Raw genomic sequence first — 12,822 nt, 5'->3', positions numbered from 1 at the left:
CCTCTGTATTGATGTAGTCCATCTCTCTGCCAGTCCTGGCATTGAGATCGCCACACAGCAGTACAGAGCCCAGGGTCTGGAAGTGGCAGATTTCGTTTTGAAGCTCATGAAAGCCTTCCTCATTATAGTAGGGGGAGTCTGCGGGTGGCATATAAATTGCACATAGGTATATATCTGTGTTATTTTGTAGGGTGTCTTTTCTGATTTTCATCCACAGGTGTGTGTCTCCTCTCTGTACTGGGCATAGGGCTGCTCGGAGCTCCTCCCTGTACCACACGATAATCCCCCACGAGGCCCTGCCACACCTGACTTTGGGTTTTTTATAGGAGGGCACAATCAGCTCCCTGTATCCATTGTATCCATCCAGTGTATAGACATATCTGCACAGCACCAAGTCTCTACAAGAATGAAAACATCTGAACTATTTACAGTGTTGATCAGTTCAGGGCCTGTGCTCTTCATTCCAAAAGTTGAGGAGCGTAAACCCTGCATATTCCAACTGCTTATTTTAAAGGACATGTTAATATATTTTATTATACTTGTCTCTTCTACATAAGAAAGTTTAATTTGTGGTCTACAACTGATATTATATTACTATTAATAATTATATATGGATATACATAATAATCACTCAAAGATTTTATCTTTGCATCAAAATATCAGAATAATTAAATCACATTTTTTCTTACTCTCCATCTCCACAACCATATATATGTGTGTTGAGGCTCAGTTAACTCAGCAGTGTGGAACAGATGACACTGAGGAGTTGCCTTATCTGGGCTAGCTGGGCAGCATCGGGCCTCCAGGCTCTGGAAGCCGCTGCTGCGTGGCTGTGTGGCTGTGCTGGTCCCCGGCTGTCCGCTCTGCTGTGCTGGACGGGCCCTCTGGGGATGGGGGGGTGGGGAATGGAGCCGCGGGGTCTCAGGGGCTGGGGCTGGGGTGGAGCCGGTGGCTGGGGATGTGGCCGGGGGCTGGGGGGTTTGCTCCTGGTCTCGAGGTGGGGGTGTGTGGGGTTTCGGCCCAGGGTTGTGTCCTTGAGGACCTTTGAGATGATCCTCACACCCGTCTTGTTGAGGTGGACGTGGTCATACAGGTGATGTGGCTGGATGTCTCAGTGGTGTGCCAGGTGGACGTTGGGGAGGAGGGCACATCTTCGGGACACTTCTGCGTTGATGGCCTGGATGATGTGCAGGGGCACGTCTGTGCGGGGCAGCAGTGTGGAGATGGAAATTTTGGCAGTTGGGAATTCCTCTGTGGCTTTCGTTGCTACCTGTCTCAGGGCTGAGGCCACATCGCCCCTGCGGGCACTCAGGTCGTTAGTGCCGGTGTGGATGAGGATGTGTTTGACTTGGCAAAGCCTCCTCTTGGAGAGCAGCTCCAGGGCTCTCTGTGCTGTGGAGCACCAAAGCTTTTTCACTTTTCGCCCAGGGAAGAGGCGCCTCTCAACCAGGAACTTCCCATTGGATTCGCTCAGAATGACCACCTCTGCGTTGACCTGCCACTCCGGGTTTGCGTCGGGAGTGGTGGGGGCAGCGGGTGTGTTTTGGGGGAGTGGCGTTTCAGGGGGTTGTGTATTAGTGGCAGGTCTGGTGATAGTGGGTGTGTCAGGAGTGGTGGGGAGTGTGGGTGGATCAGTGGGTGCGTCAGGGGTTGGAGGTGTTGTGGGGTCAGTGCAGTGCAGTCTCTGTGCTCCAGTGATGTGTAGCTCCTCTCTTAGCTCCTCCAGCTGGCTCTGCAGGCTCCTCAGCTAGCTGTGCTGGGGTGTCCAGGTCAGCTCCTCCCTCGCTCTGCGCAGCTCCGTCCTCAGGGTTTGGCTCTGCTCCTCCAGGTCTCTCACTGCTGCTCTCAGCTCATGGATCTCAGCCTTGTGCTGCATCTTTAGTCTGTGCATCTCATCCCGGAGCTGATCACACAAGGAGGTCTGGGCCAGGGTGCTCAAGGTCTGCTCCCTGAACTCCGCAAACTCCAGCTCCAGCACTGATAGGCATTCCTTTAGTGTTTTAATGTTGCTGGAGAGTTTTGGGGAGACAGGGGGGCAGTCTGTGGGAGATGGGGCACTGTCTGGCTCCGTGTGGCTGGGGGCAGACTGCAGGGTGGCCGGCTCTGGCTCTTGTTTCTCTACCTCAGTCTGCTGCTTTGAGGTGTGGAAGCCGAGAGCTAATTGGTCCAGGCTGCTCTCGCTGCCCTGCACCATGATGGTCCCGTTGTGGTATACATTAAAAGTGAGCATCACACTGTCTGTGTCTTTCTCTACCAGCACTGAGATCTGCCTGCCTCTGCTAATGCCCCTCTTGTTGTTATTGGGGTATGTCTGGCACAGGGTTTTGTGAAAGGCGGTGTAGAACAGTAGATTGTTCTTGACCCTGTTTTCTCCTTTACCGGTGTAGTCTAGGATGAGGGTCTCAGGAGATGCTCTCATCACAGCTTGTTTGTAGTCCTTCTTAGCCTGTGCAGAGCGAATGTCTTCAGGGTATCGGATTTCAAAAGGCAGCTCTGCAGTCAGACTGCTGTTCGATAGATTTCTATCAGTCTCAGTGGCAGTTGGGCTCTCTCCTACTGTCACTCTATTCAAATCGGAGCTCTGCATTTTCATTGGCTGAGTCAACTACTGAGAATGCTTATTTATTTTATTAATACATATTTTTTTGTTTAATTATTTGTCTCTTACCTCCAATTCTTGTCTTCAGCTTTTCTTTTCTGACTTTTCTTCCTGAACTGTCTCTCTGCTTTCTTCTTTTTGTGTTTCTCTTAAAATTATTATTTTTTGAATACTTTTTCTTCTGAATTTCTATTCCATGTCTTCTGTGTATGTTTATAGTGCTATATATTCATTTGTAAATCACAAATTAAATCCGCTTATGTATAAAAACAAATGTTTTTTAGGAGCTCATATTCCTCTCTCTCTCTCTCTCTCTCTCTCTCAATTCATTTCATTTGTATTGTCAAAGCAATTGGACATACATACACATACATACATATACACTCACCTAAAGGATTATTAGGAACACCTGTTCAATTTCTCATTAATGCAATTATCTAATCAACCAATCACATGGCAGTTGCTTCAATGCATTTAGGGGTGTGGTCCTGGTCAAGACAATCTCCTGAACTCCAAACTGAATGTCTGAATGGGAATGAAAGGTGATTTAAGCAATTTTGAGCGTGGCATGGTTGTTGGTGCCAGACGGGCCGGTCTGAGTATTTCACAATCTGCTCAGTTACTGGGATTTTCACGCACAACCATTTCTAGGGTTTACAAAGAATGGTGTGAAAAGGGAAAAACATCCAGTATGCGGCAGTCCTGTGGGCGAAAATGCCTTGTTGATGCTAGAGGTCAGAGGAGAATGGGCCGACTGATTCAAGCTGATAGAAGAGCAACTTTGACTGAAATAACCACTCGTTACAAACGAGGTATGCAGCAAAGCATTTGTGAAACCACAACACGTACAACCTTGAGGCGGATGGGCTACAACAGCAGAAGACCCCACCGGGTACCACTCATCTCCACTACAAATAGGAAAAAGAGGTGAGACATTCAGATGGTAGAGTCAGAATTTGGCGTAAACAGAATGAGAACATGGATCCATCATGTCTTGTTACCACTGTGCAGGCTGGTGGTGGTGGTGTAATGGTGTGGGGGATGTCTTCTTGGCACACTTTAGGCCCCTTAGTACCAATTGGGCATCGTTTAAATGCTACGGCCTACCTGAGCATTGTTTCTGACCATGTCCATCCCTTTTTGACCACCATGTACCCATCCTCTGATGGCTACTTCCAGCAGGATAATGCACCATGTCACAAAGGTCGAATCATTTCAAATTGGTTTCATGAACATGACAATGAGTTCACTGTACTAAACTGGCCCCCACAGTCACCAGATCTCAACCCAATAGAGCATCTTTGGGATGTGGTGGAACGGGAGCTTCGTGCCCTGGATGTGCATCCAACAAATCTCCATCAACTGCAAGATGCTATCCTATCAATATGGGCCAACATTTCTAAAGAATGCTTTCAGCACCTTGTTGAAGCAATGCCACGTAGAATTAAAGCAGTTCTGAAGGCGAAAGGGGGTCAAACACAGTATTAGTATGGTGTTCCTAATAATCCTTTAGATGAGTTCATCGTAGCTCTTAATACTCTCTTTCTGTCTGGAGGAGATATAATTGAAGTATTGTACACGTACCCGGCTACTTTCAACACCCATTGCTGCACTGATATTTTTCCCTCCATTTTTCTTTATCCATTTTTTTTTTGCTGGAAGTTCCGTCAATACCCGTCAGCCTTTAAGAGACATCATGCAGCCAGGCCTCTTGGCTTGCGGCCACACCGTCCTGAACGCGCCCAATCTCATCAGATCTCGGAAGCTAAACGGGGCAAGGGCTCGTCAGTACTTGGATGGGTGACCTCCTGGAGATATCAGGTGCTGCAAGTTATTTCGTCTCCTGGGTAACTTTATCGTAGCTCTAAATACTCTCTTTCAGTCTGGAGGAGATATTATTGAAGAATTCTCACGTACCCGGCTACTTTCAACACCCTTTGCTGCACTGATATTTTTCCCTCCATTTTTCTTTTTTCTTTTTTATTTTGCTGGAAGTTCCATCAATACCCTCCAGCCTTTAAGAGACATCATGCAGCCAGGCCTCTTGGCTTGAGGCCACACCGTCCTGAACGCGCCCGATCTCGTCAGATCTCGGAAGCAAAACGGGGCAGGTACTGGTCAGTACTTGGATGGGTGACCTCCTGGAAATACCAGGTGCTGCTAGCTTTTTCGTCTCCTGGGTAACTTCATCGTAGCTCTTAATACTCTCTTTCTGTCTGGAGGAGATATAATTGAAGTATTGTACACGTACCCGGCTACTTTCAACAGCCTTTGCTGCACTGATATTTTTCCCTCCATTTTCCATTTTTTTTTTTTTTTTTTGGCTGGAAGTATTGTCAATACCCGCCAACCTTTAAGAGACATCATGCAGCCAGGCCTCTTGGCTTGCGGCCACACCGTCCTGAACGCGCCCGATCTCGTCAGATCTCGGAAGCTAACGGGGCAGGGCCTGGTCAGTACTTGGATGGGTGACCTCCTGGAAATACCAGGTGCTGCAAGCTTTTTACGTCTCCTGGGTAACTTCATCATAGCTCTTAATACTCTCTTTCAGTCTGTAGGAGATATTATTGAAGAATTGTACACGTACCCGGCTACTTTCAACAGCCTTTGCTGCACTGATATTTTTCCCTCCATTCTTCTTTTTTTTTTTTTTTTTTTTGCTGGAAGTTCCGTCAATACCCGCCAGCCTTTAAGAGACATCATGCAGCGAGGCCTCTTGGCTTGCGGCCACATTGTCCTGAACGCGCCTGATCTCGTCAGATCTCGGAAGCTAAACGGGGCAGGGCCTGATCAGTACTTGGATGGGAGACCTCCAGGAAATACCTGGTGCTGCAAGCTTTTTACGTCTCCTGGGTAACTTCATCGTAGCTCTTAATACTCTCTATCTGTCTGGAGGTGTTATAATTGAGGAATTGTACACGTACCCGGCTACTTTCAACACCCTTTGCTGCACTGGTATATTTCCCTCTATTTTTCTTTTTTTATTTGCTGGCAGTTCCGTCAATACCCGCCAGCCTTTAAGAGACATCATGCAGCCAGGCATCTCGGCTTGCGGCCACACCATCCTGAACGCGCCCGATCTCGTCAGATCTCGGAAGCTAAACGGGGCAGGACCTGGTCGGTACATGAATGTGAGACCTCCTGGAAATACCTGGTGCTGCAAGCTTTTACGTCTCCTGGGTAACTTTATCGTAGCTCTTAATACTCTCTATCTGTCTGGAGGAGATATTTGAAGTATTGTACACGTACCCAGCTACTGTCAACACCCTTTGCTGCACTGATATTTTTCCATCCATTTTTCTTTTTTTTTTTTTTTTTTGCTGGAAGTTCCGTCAATACCCGCCAACCTTTAAGAGACATCATGCAGCCAGGCCTCTCGGCTTGCGGCCACACCGTCCTGAATGCGCCCGATCTCGTCAGATCTCGGAAGCTAAACGGGGCAGGGCCTGGTCAGTACTTGGATGGGAGACCTCCTAGAAATACCAGGTGCTGCAAGCTTTTTACGTCTCCTGGGTAACTTCATCGTAGCTCTTAATACTCTCTTTCTGTCTCCAGGAGATATAATTGAAGAATTGTACACGTACCCGGCTACTTTCAACACCCTGTGCTGCACTGGTATATTTCCCTCTATTTTTCTTTTTATTTTATTTTTTTGCTGGAAGTTCCGTCAATATCCGCCAGCCTTTAAGAGACATCATGCAGCCAGGCATCTCGGCTTGCGGCCACACCATCCTGAACGCGCCCGATCTCGTCAGATCTCGGAAGCTAAATGGGGCAGGACCTGGTCAGTACATGAATGTGAGACCTCCTGGAAATACCTGGTGCTGCAAGCTTTTACGTCTCCTGGGTAACTTTATCGTAGCTCTTAATACTCTCTATCTGTCTGGAGGAGATATAATTGAAGTATTGTACACGTACCCAGCTACTGTCAACATCCTTTGCTGCACTGAAATTATTCCATCCATTTTTCTTTTTTTTTTTTTTTTTTTGCTGGAAGTTCCGTCAATACCCGCCAACCTTTAAGAGACATCATGCAGCCAGGCCTCTCGGCTTGTGGCCACACCGTCCTGAATGCGCCCGATCTCGTAAGATCTCGGAAGCTAAACGGGGCAGGGCCTGGTCAGTACTTGGATGGCTGACCTCCTAGAAATATCAGGTGCTGCAAGCTTTTTACTTCTCCTGGGTAACTTCATCGTAGCTCTTAATACTCTCTTTCTGTCTGCAGGAGATATAATTGAAGAATTGTACACGTACCTGGCTACTTTCAACACCCTTTGCTGCACTGGTATTTCTCCCTCCATTTCTCTTTTTTTTTTTGCTGGATGTTCCGTCAAAACCCGCCAACCATTAAGAGACATCATGCAGCCCGGCCTCTTGGCTTGCAGCCACACCGTCCTGAACGCCCCCGATCTCATCAGATCTTGGAATTTAAACGGGGCAGGGCCTGGTCAGTACTTGGATGGGTGACCTCCTGGAAATGCCAGGTGCTGCAAGCTTTTTACGTCTCCTGGGTAACTTCATCGTAGCTCTTAATACTCTCTTTCTGTCTCCAGGAGATATAATTGAAGAATTGTACACGTACCCGGCTACTTTCAACACCCTGTGCTGCACTGGTATATTTCCCTCTATTTTTCTTTTTTTTTTTTTTTTTTTTTTTTTTTTTTTTTTCTGTAAGTTCCGTCAATACCCGCCAACCTTTAAGAGACATCATGCAGCCAGGCCTCTCGGCTTCCGTCCACACCGTCCTGAACGCGCCCGATCTCTTAAGATCTCGGAAGCTAAACGGGGCAGGGTCTGGTCAGTACTTCGTTGGGTGACCTCCTGGAAATACCAGGTGCTGCAAGCTTTTTACGTCTCCTGGGTAACTTCATCGTAGCTCTTAATACTCTCTTTCAGTCTGGAGGAGATATTATTGAAGAATTGTACACGTACCCGGCTACTTTCAACAGCCTTTGCTGCACTGATATTTTTCCCTCCATTTTTCTTTTTTTTTTTTTTTTTTTTTGCTGGAAGTTCCGTCAATACCCACCAGCCTTTAAGAGACATCATGCAGCCAGGCCTCTTGGCTTGCGGCCACACCATCCTGAACGCGCCCGATCTCGTCAGATCTCGGAAGGTAAAAAGGGGCAGGGCCTGGTCAGTACTTGGATGGGTGACCTCCTGGAAATACCTGGTGCTGCAAGCTTTTTTGTCTCCTGGGTAACTTCATCGTAGCTCTTAGTACTCTCTTTCTGTCTGGAGGAGATATAATTGAAGTATTGTACACGTACACGGCTACTTTCAACAGCCTTTGCTGCACTGATATTTTTCCATCCATTTTTCTTTTTTTTTTTTTTTTTTTTTTTTGCTGGAAGTTCTGTCAATACCCGCCCGCCATTAAGAGACGTCATGCAGCCAGGTCTCTTGGCTTGCGGCCACACCGTCCTGAACGCGCCTGATCTCATCATATCTCGGAAGCTAAACGGGGCAGGGTCTGGTCAGTACTTCGTTGGGTGACCTCCTGGAAATACCAGGTGCTGCAAGCTTTTTACGTCTCCTGGGTAACTTCATCGTAGCTCTTAATACTCTCTTTCAGTCTGGAGGAGATATTATTGAAGAATTGTACACGTACCCGGCTACTTTCAACAGCCTTTGCTGCACTGATATTTTTCCCTCCATTTTCCTTTTATTTTTGTTTTTTTTTTTGCTGGAAGTTCCGTCAATACCCGCCAGCCTTTAAGAGACATCATGCAGCCAGGCCTCTTGGCTTGCGGCCACACCGTCCTGAACGCGCCCGATCTCGTCAGATCTCGGAAGCTAAACGGGGCAGGGCCTGGTCAGTACTTGGATGGCTGACCTCCTAGAAATATCAGGTGCTGCAAGCTTTTTACGTCTCCTGGGTAACTTCATCGTAGCTCTTAATACTCTCTTTCTGTCTGCAGGAGATATAATTGAAAAATTGTACACGTACCTGGCTACTTTCAACACCCTTTGCTGCACTGGTATTTCTCCCTCCATTTCTCTTTTTTTTTTTGCTGGATGTTCCGTCAAAACCCGCCAACCATTAAGAGACATCATGCAGCCCGGCCTCTTGGCTTGCAGCCACACCGTCCTGAACGCCCCCGATCTCATCAGATCTTGGAATTTAAACGGGGCAGGGCCTGGTCAGTACTTGGATGGGTGACCTCCTGGAAATGCCAGGTGCTGCAAGCTTTTTACGTCTCCTGGGTAACTTCATCGTAGCTCTTAATACTCTCTTTCTGTCTCCAGGAGATATAATTGAAGAATTGTACACGTACCCGGCTACTTTCAACACCCTGTGCTGCACTGGTATATTTCCCTCTATTTTTCTTTTTTTTTTTTGCTGGCAGTTCCGTCAATACCCGCCAACCTTTAAGAGACATCATGCAGCCAGGCCTCTCGGCTTGCGGCCACACCATCCTGAACGCGCCCGATCTCGTCAGATCTCGGAAGCTAAACGGGGCAGGACCTGGTCAGTACTTGAATGTGAGACCTCCTGGAAATACCTGGTGCTGCAAGCTTTTAAGTCTCCTGGGTAACTTCATCGTAGCTCTTAATTCTCTCTTTCTGTCTGGAGGAGATATAATTGAAGAGTTGTACACGTACCCGGCTACTTTCAACAGCCTTAGCTGCACTGATATTTTTCCCCCCATTTCTCTTTTTTTTTTTTGCTGGCTGTTCCGTCAATACCCGCCAGCCTTTAAGAGACATCATGCAGCCAGGCATCTTGGCTTGCGGCCACACCGTCCTGAACGCGCCCGATCTCGTCAGATCTCGGAAGCCAAACGGGGCAGGGCCTGGTCAGTACTTGGATGGGTTTCCTCCTGAAAATACCTGGTGCTGCAAGCTTTTCACGTCTCCTGTGTAACTTCATCGTAGCTCTTAATACTCTCTTTCAATCTGGAGGAGATATAATTGATGAATTGTACACGTACCTGGCTACTTTCAACACCCCTTGCTGCACTGATATTTTTACCACCATTTCTCTTTTTTTTTATTTGCTGGATGTTCCGTCACAACCCGCCAACCATTAAGAGACATCATGCAGCCAGGCCTCTCGGCTTGCAGCCACACCGTCCTGAACGCCCCCGATCTCATCAGATCTTGGAATTTAAACGGGGCAGGGCCTGGTCAGTACTTGGATGGGTGACCTCCTGGAAATGCCAGGTGCTGCCAGCTTTTTACGTCTCCTGGGGAACTTCATCGTAGCTCTTAATACTCTCTTTCTGTCTGGAGAATATATAATTGAAGAATTGTACACGTACCCAGCTACTTTCTACACCCTTTGCTGCACTGGTATTTTTCCCTCTATTTTTCTTTTTTTTTTTTGCTGGCAGTTCCGTCGATACCCGCCAGCCTTTAAGAGACATCATGCAGCCAGGCATCTCGGCTTGCGGCCACACCATCCTGAACGCGCCCGATCTCGTTAGATCTCGGAAACTGAATGGGGCAGGGCCTGGTCAGTACTTGGATGGGAGACCTCCTGGAAATACCTGGTGCTGCAAGCTTTTTACGTCTCCTGTGAAACTTCATCGTAGCTCTTAATACTCTCTATCTGTCTGGAGGAGATATAATTGAAGTATTGTACACGTACCCGGCTACTTTCAACAGCCTTTGCTGCACTGATATTTTTCCCTCCATTTTCCTTTTATTTTTGTTTTTTTTTTGCTGGAAGTTCCGTCAATACCCGCCAGCCTTTAAGAGACATCATGCAGCCAGGCCTCTTGGCTTGCGGCCACACCGTCCTGAACGCGCCCGATCTCGTCAGATCTCGGAAGCTAAACGGGGCAGGGCCTGGTCAGTACTTGGACGGCTGACCTCCTAGAAATATCAGGTGCTGCAAGCTTTTTACGTCTCCTGGGTAACTTCATCGTAGCTCTTAATACTCTCTTTCTGTCTGCAGGAGATATAATTGAAGAATTGTACACGTACCTGGCTACTTTCAACACCCTTTGCTGCACTGGTATTTCTCCCTCCATTTCTCTTTTTTTTTTTGCTGGATGTTCCGTCAAAACCCGCCAACCATTAAGAGACATCATGCAGCCCGGCCTCTTGGCTTGCAACCACACCGTCCTGAACGCCCCCGATCTCATCAGATCTTGGAATTTAAACGTGGCAGGGCCTGGTCAGTACTTGGATGGGTGACCTCCTGGAAATGCCAGGTGCTGCAAGCTTTTTACGTCTCCTGGGTAACTTCATCGTAGCTCTTAATACTCTCTATCTGTCTGGAGGAGATATAATTGAAGAATTGTACACGTACCCGGCTACTTTCAACAGCCTTTGCTGCACTGATATTTTTCCCTCCATTTTTATTTTTTATTTTTTATTTTTTTTGCAGGAAGTTCCGTCAATACCCGCCAGCCTTTAAGAGACATCATGCAGCCAGGCGTCTCGGCTTGCGGCCACACCGTCCTGAACGCCCCCGATCTCATCAGATCTTGGAATTTAAACGGGGCAGGGCCTGGTCAGTACTTGGATGGGTGACCTCCTGGAAATGCCAGGTGCTGCCAGCTTTTTACGTCTCCTGGGGAACTTCATCGTAGCTCTTAATACTCTCTTTCTGTCTGGAGAATATATAATTGAAGAATTGTACACGTACCCAGCTACTTTCTACACCCTTTGCTGCACTGGTATTTTTCCCTCTATTTTTCTTTTTTTTTTTTGCTGGCCGTTCCGTCGATACCCGCCAGCCTTTAAGAGACATCATGCAGCCAGGCATCTCGGCTTGCGGCCACACCATCCTGAACGCGCCCGATCTCGTCAGATCTCGGAAGCTAAACGGGGCAGGACCTGGTCAGTACTTGATTGTGAGACCTCCTGGAAATACCTAGTGCTGCAAGCTTTTACGTCTCCTGGGTAACTTTATCGTAGCTCTTAATACTCTCTTTCTGTCTGGAGGAGATATAATTGAAGAATTGTACACGTACCCGGCTACTTTCAACATCCTTTGCTCCACTGGTATTTTTCCCTCTATTTTTCTTTTTTTTTTTTGCTGGCAGTTCCGTCGATACCCGCCAGCCTTTAAGAGACATCATGCAGCCAGGCATCTCGGCTTGCGGCCACACCATCCTGAACGCGCCCGATCTCGTCAGATCTCGGAAACTGAATGGGGCAGGGCCTGGTCAGTACTTGGATGGGAGACCTCCTGGAAATACCTGGTGCTGCAAGCTTTTTACGTCTCCTGTGAAACTTCATCGTAGCTCTTAATACTCTCTATCTGTCTGGAGGAGATATAATTGAAGTATTGTACACGTACCCGGCTACTTTCAACAGCCTTTGCTGCACTGATATTTTTCCCTCCATTTTCCTTTTATTTTTGTTTTTTTTTTGCTGGAAGTTCCGTCAATACCCGCCAGCCTTTAAGAGACATCATGCAGCCAGGCCTCTTGGCTTGCGGCCACACCGTCCTGAACGCGCCCGATCTCGTCAGATCTCGGAAGCTAAACGGGGCAGGGCCTGGTCAGTACTTGGACGGCTGACCTCCTAGAAATATCAGGTGCTGCAAGCTTTTTACGTCTCCTGGGTAACTTCATCGTAGCTCTTAATACTCTCTTTCTGTCTGCAGGAGATATAATTGAAAAATTGTACACGTACCTGGCTACTTTCAACACCCTTTGCTGCACTGGTATTTCTCCCTCCATTTCTCTTTTTTTTTTTGCTGGATGTTCCGTCAAAACCCGCCAACCATTAAGAGACATCATGCAGCCCGGCCTCTTGGCTTGCAGCCACACCGTCCTGAACGCCCCCGATCTCATCAGATCTTGGAATTTAAACGTGGCAGGGCCTGGTCAGTACTTGGATGGGTGACCTCCTGGAAATGCCAGGTGCTGCAAGCTTTTTACGTCTCCTGGGTAACTTCATCGTAGCTCTTAATACTCTCTATCTGTCTGGAGGAGATATAATTCAAGTATTGTACACGTACCCGGCTACTTTCAACACCCTTTGCTGCACTGGTATTTCTCCCTCCATTTCTCTTTTTTTTATTGCTGGCAGTTCCGTCAATACCCGCCAGCCTTTAAGAGACATCATGCAGCCAGGCATCTCGGCTTGCGGCCACACCGTCCTGAACGCGTCCGATCTCGTAAGATCTCGGAAACTGAGTGGGGCAGGGCCTGGTCAGTACTTGGATGGGTGTCCTTCTGGAAATACCAGGTGCTGCAAGCTTTTTACGTCTCCTGTGTAACTTCATCGTAGCTCTTAATACTCTCTCTCAGTCTGCAGGA

General features: G+C 47.7%; 4 non-coding genes and 22 pseudogenes across 4 annotated transcripts; all 26 read left to right on the top strand.

Moving 5' to 3' along the window:
- Nucleotides 1–4,313: 4,313 nt before the first annotated feature.
- LOC136731395 (uncharacterized) lies at nucleotides 4,314–4,432 on the top strand (annotated as a pseudogene).
- Nucleotides 4,433–4,646: 214 nt separating this feature from the next.
- Nucleotides 4,647–4,765, top strand: LOC136731257 (uncharacterized; annotated as a pseudogene).
- Nucleotides 4,766–4,982: 217 nt separating this feature from the next.
- LOC136731626 (5S ribosomal RNA) lies at nucleotides 4,983–5,100 on the top strand. Its single transcript, XR_010809618.1, has one exon. It is a non-coding gene; the product is annotated as a 5S ribosomal RNA (ribosomal RNA).
- Nucleotides 5,101–5,318: 218 nt separating this feature from the next.
- On the top strand, nucleotides 5,319–5,437 carry LOC136731887 (uncharacterized; annotated as a pseudogene).
- A 209-nt stretch (nucleotides 5,438–5,646) lies between these two features.
- On the top strand, nucleotides 5,647–5,765 carry LOC136731131 (uncharacterized; annotated as a pseudogene).
- A 213-nt stretch (nucleotides 5,766–5,978) lies between these two features.
- Nucleotides 5,979–6,097, top strand: LOC136731831 (5S ribosomal RNA). The gene has a single exon (XR_010809726.1). It is a non-coding gene; the product is annotated as a 5S ribosomal RNA (ribosomal RNA).
- A 216-nt stretch (nucleotides 6,098–6,313) lies between these two features.
- Nucleotides 6,314–6,432, top strand: LOC136731130 (uncharacterized; annotated as a pseudogene).
- Nucleotides 6,433–6,648: 216 nt separating this feature from the next.
- On the top strand, nucleotides 6,649–6,767 carry LOC136731851 (uncharacterized; annotated as a pseudogene).
- A 209-nt stretch (nucleotides 6,768–6,976) lies between these two features.
- LOC136731760 (uncharacterized) lies at nucleotides 6,977–7,095 on the top strand (annotated as a pseudogene).
- A 231-nt stretch (nucleotides 7,096–7,326) lies between these two features.
- On the top strand, nucleotides 7,327–7,445 carry LOC136731215 (uncharacterized; annotated as a pseudogene).
- A 219-nt stretch (nucleotides 7,446–7,664) lies between these two features.
- On the top strand, nucleotides 7,665–7,784 carry LOC136731839 (uncharacterized; annotated as a pseudogene).
- A 221-nt stretch (nucleotides 7,785–8,005) lies between these two features.
- Nucleotides 8,006–8,124, top strand: LOC136731983 (uncharacterized; annotated as a pseudogene).
- Nucleotides 8,125–8,344: 220 nt separating this feature from the next.
- On the top strand, nucleotides 8,345–8,463 carry LOC136731678 (5S ribosomal RNA). Its single transcript, XR_010809667.1, has one exon. It is a non-coding gene; the product is annotated as a 5S ribosomal RNA (ribosomal RNA).
- A 209-nt stretch (nucleotides 8,464–8,672) lies between these two features.
- Nucleotides 8,673–8,791, top strand: LOC136731759 (uncharacterized; annotated as a pseudogene).
- A 210-nt stretch (nucleotides 8,792–9,001) lies between these two features.
- Nucleotides 9,002–9,120, top strand: LOC136731799 (uncharacterized; annotated as a pseudogene).
- Nucleotides 9,121–9,329: 209 nt separating this feature from the next.
- LOC136731675 (5S ribosomal RNA) lies at nucleotides 9,330–9,448 on the top strand. Its single transcript, XR_010809664.1, has one exon. It is a non-coding gene; the product is annotated as a 5S ribosomal RNA (ribosomal RNA).
- A 211-nt stretch (nucleotides 9,449–9,659) lies between these two features.
- Nucleotides 9,660–9,778, top strand: LOC136731916 (uncharacterized; annotated as a pseudogene).
- A 210-nt stretch (nucleotides 9,779–9,988) lies between these two features.
- LOC136731954 (uncharacterized) lies at nucleotides 9,989–10,107 on the top strand (annotated as a pseudogene).
- A 219-nt stretch (nucleotides 10,108–10,326) lies between these two features.
- On the top strand, nucleotides 10,327–10,445 carry LOC136731847 (uncharacterized; annotated as a pseudogene).
- Nucleotides 10,446–10,654: 209 nt separating this feature from the next.
- LOC136731129 (uncharacterized) lies at nucleotides 10,655–10,773 on the top strand (annotated as a pseudogene).
- Nucleotides 10,774–10,993: 220 nt separating this feature from the next.
- Nucleotides 10,994–11,112, top strand: LOC136731908 (uncharacterized; annotated as a pseudogene).
- Nucleotides 11,113–11,322: 210 nt separating this feature from the next.
- Nucleotides 11,323–11,441, top strand: LOC136731111 (uncharacterized; annotated as a pseudogene).
- Nucleotides 11,442–11,650: 209 nt separating this feature from the next.
- LOC136731914 (uncharacterized) lies at nucleotides 11,651–11,769 on the top strand (annotated as a pseudogene).
- Nucleotides 11,770–11,988: 219 nt separating this feature from the next.
- Nucleotides 11,989–12,107, top strand: LOC136731846 (uncharacterized; annotated as a pseudogene).
- A 209-nt stretch (nucleotides 12,108–12,316) lies between these two features.
- On the top strand, nucleotides 12,317–12,435 carry LOC136731943 (uncharacterized; annotated as a pseudogene).
- Nucleotides 12,436–12,644: 209 nt separating this feature from the next.
- LOC136731211 (uncharacterized) lies at nucleotides 12,645–12,763 on the top strand (annotated as a pseudogene).
- Nucleotides 12,764–12,822: the final 59 nt, after the last annotated feature.

The sequence above is a fragment of the Amia ocellicauda genome, unplaced genomic scaffold (assembly GCF_036373705.1).
Source record: "Amia ocellicauda isolate fAmiCal2 unplaced genomic scaffold, fAmiCal2.hap1 HAP1_SCAFFOLD_33, whole genome shotgun sequence".
Classification (NCBI taxonomy): domain Eukaryota; kingdom Metazoa; phylum Chordata; class Actinopteri; order Amiiformes; family Amiidae; genus Amia; species Amia ocellicauda.
This window is presented reverse-complemented; position numbering and strand designations above follow the sequence as displayed.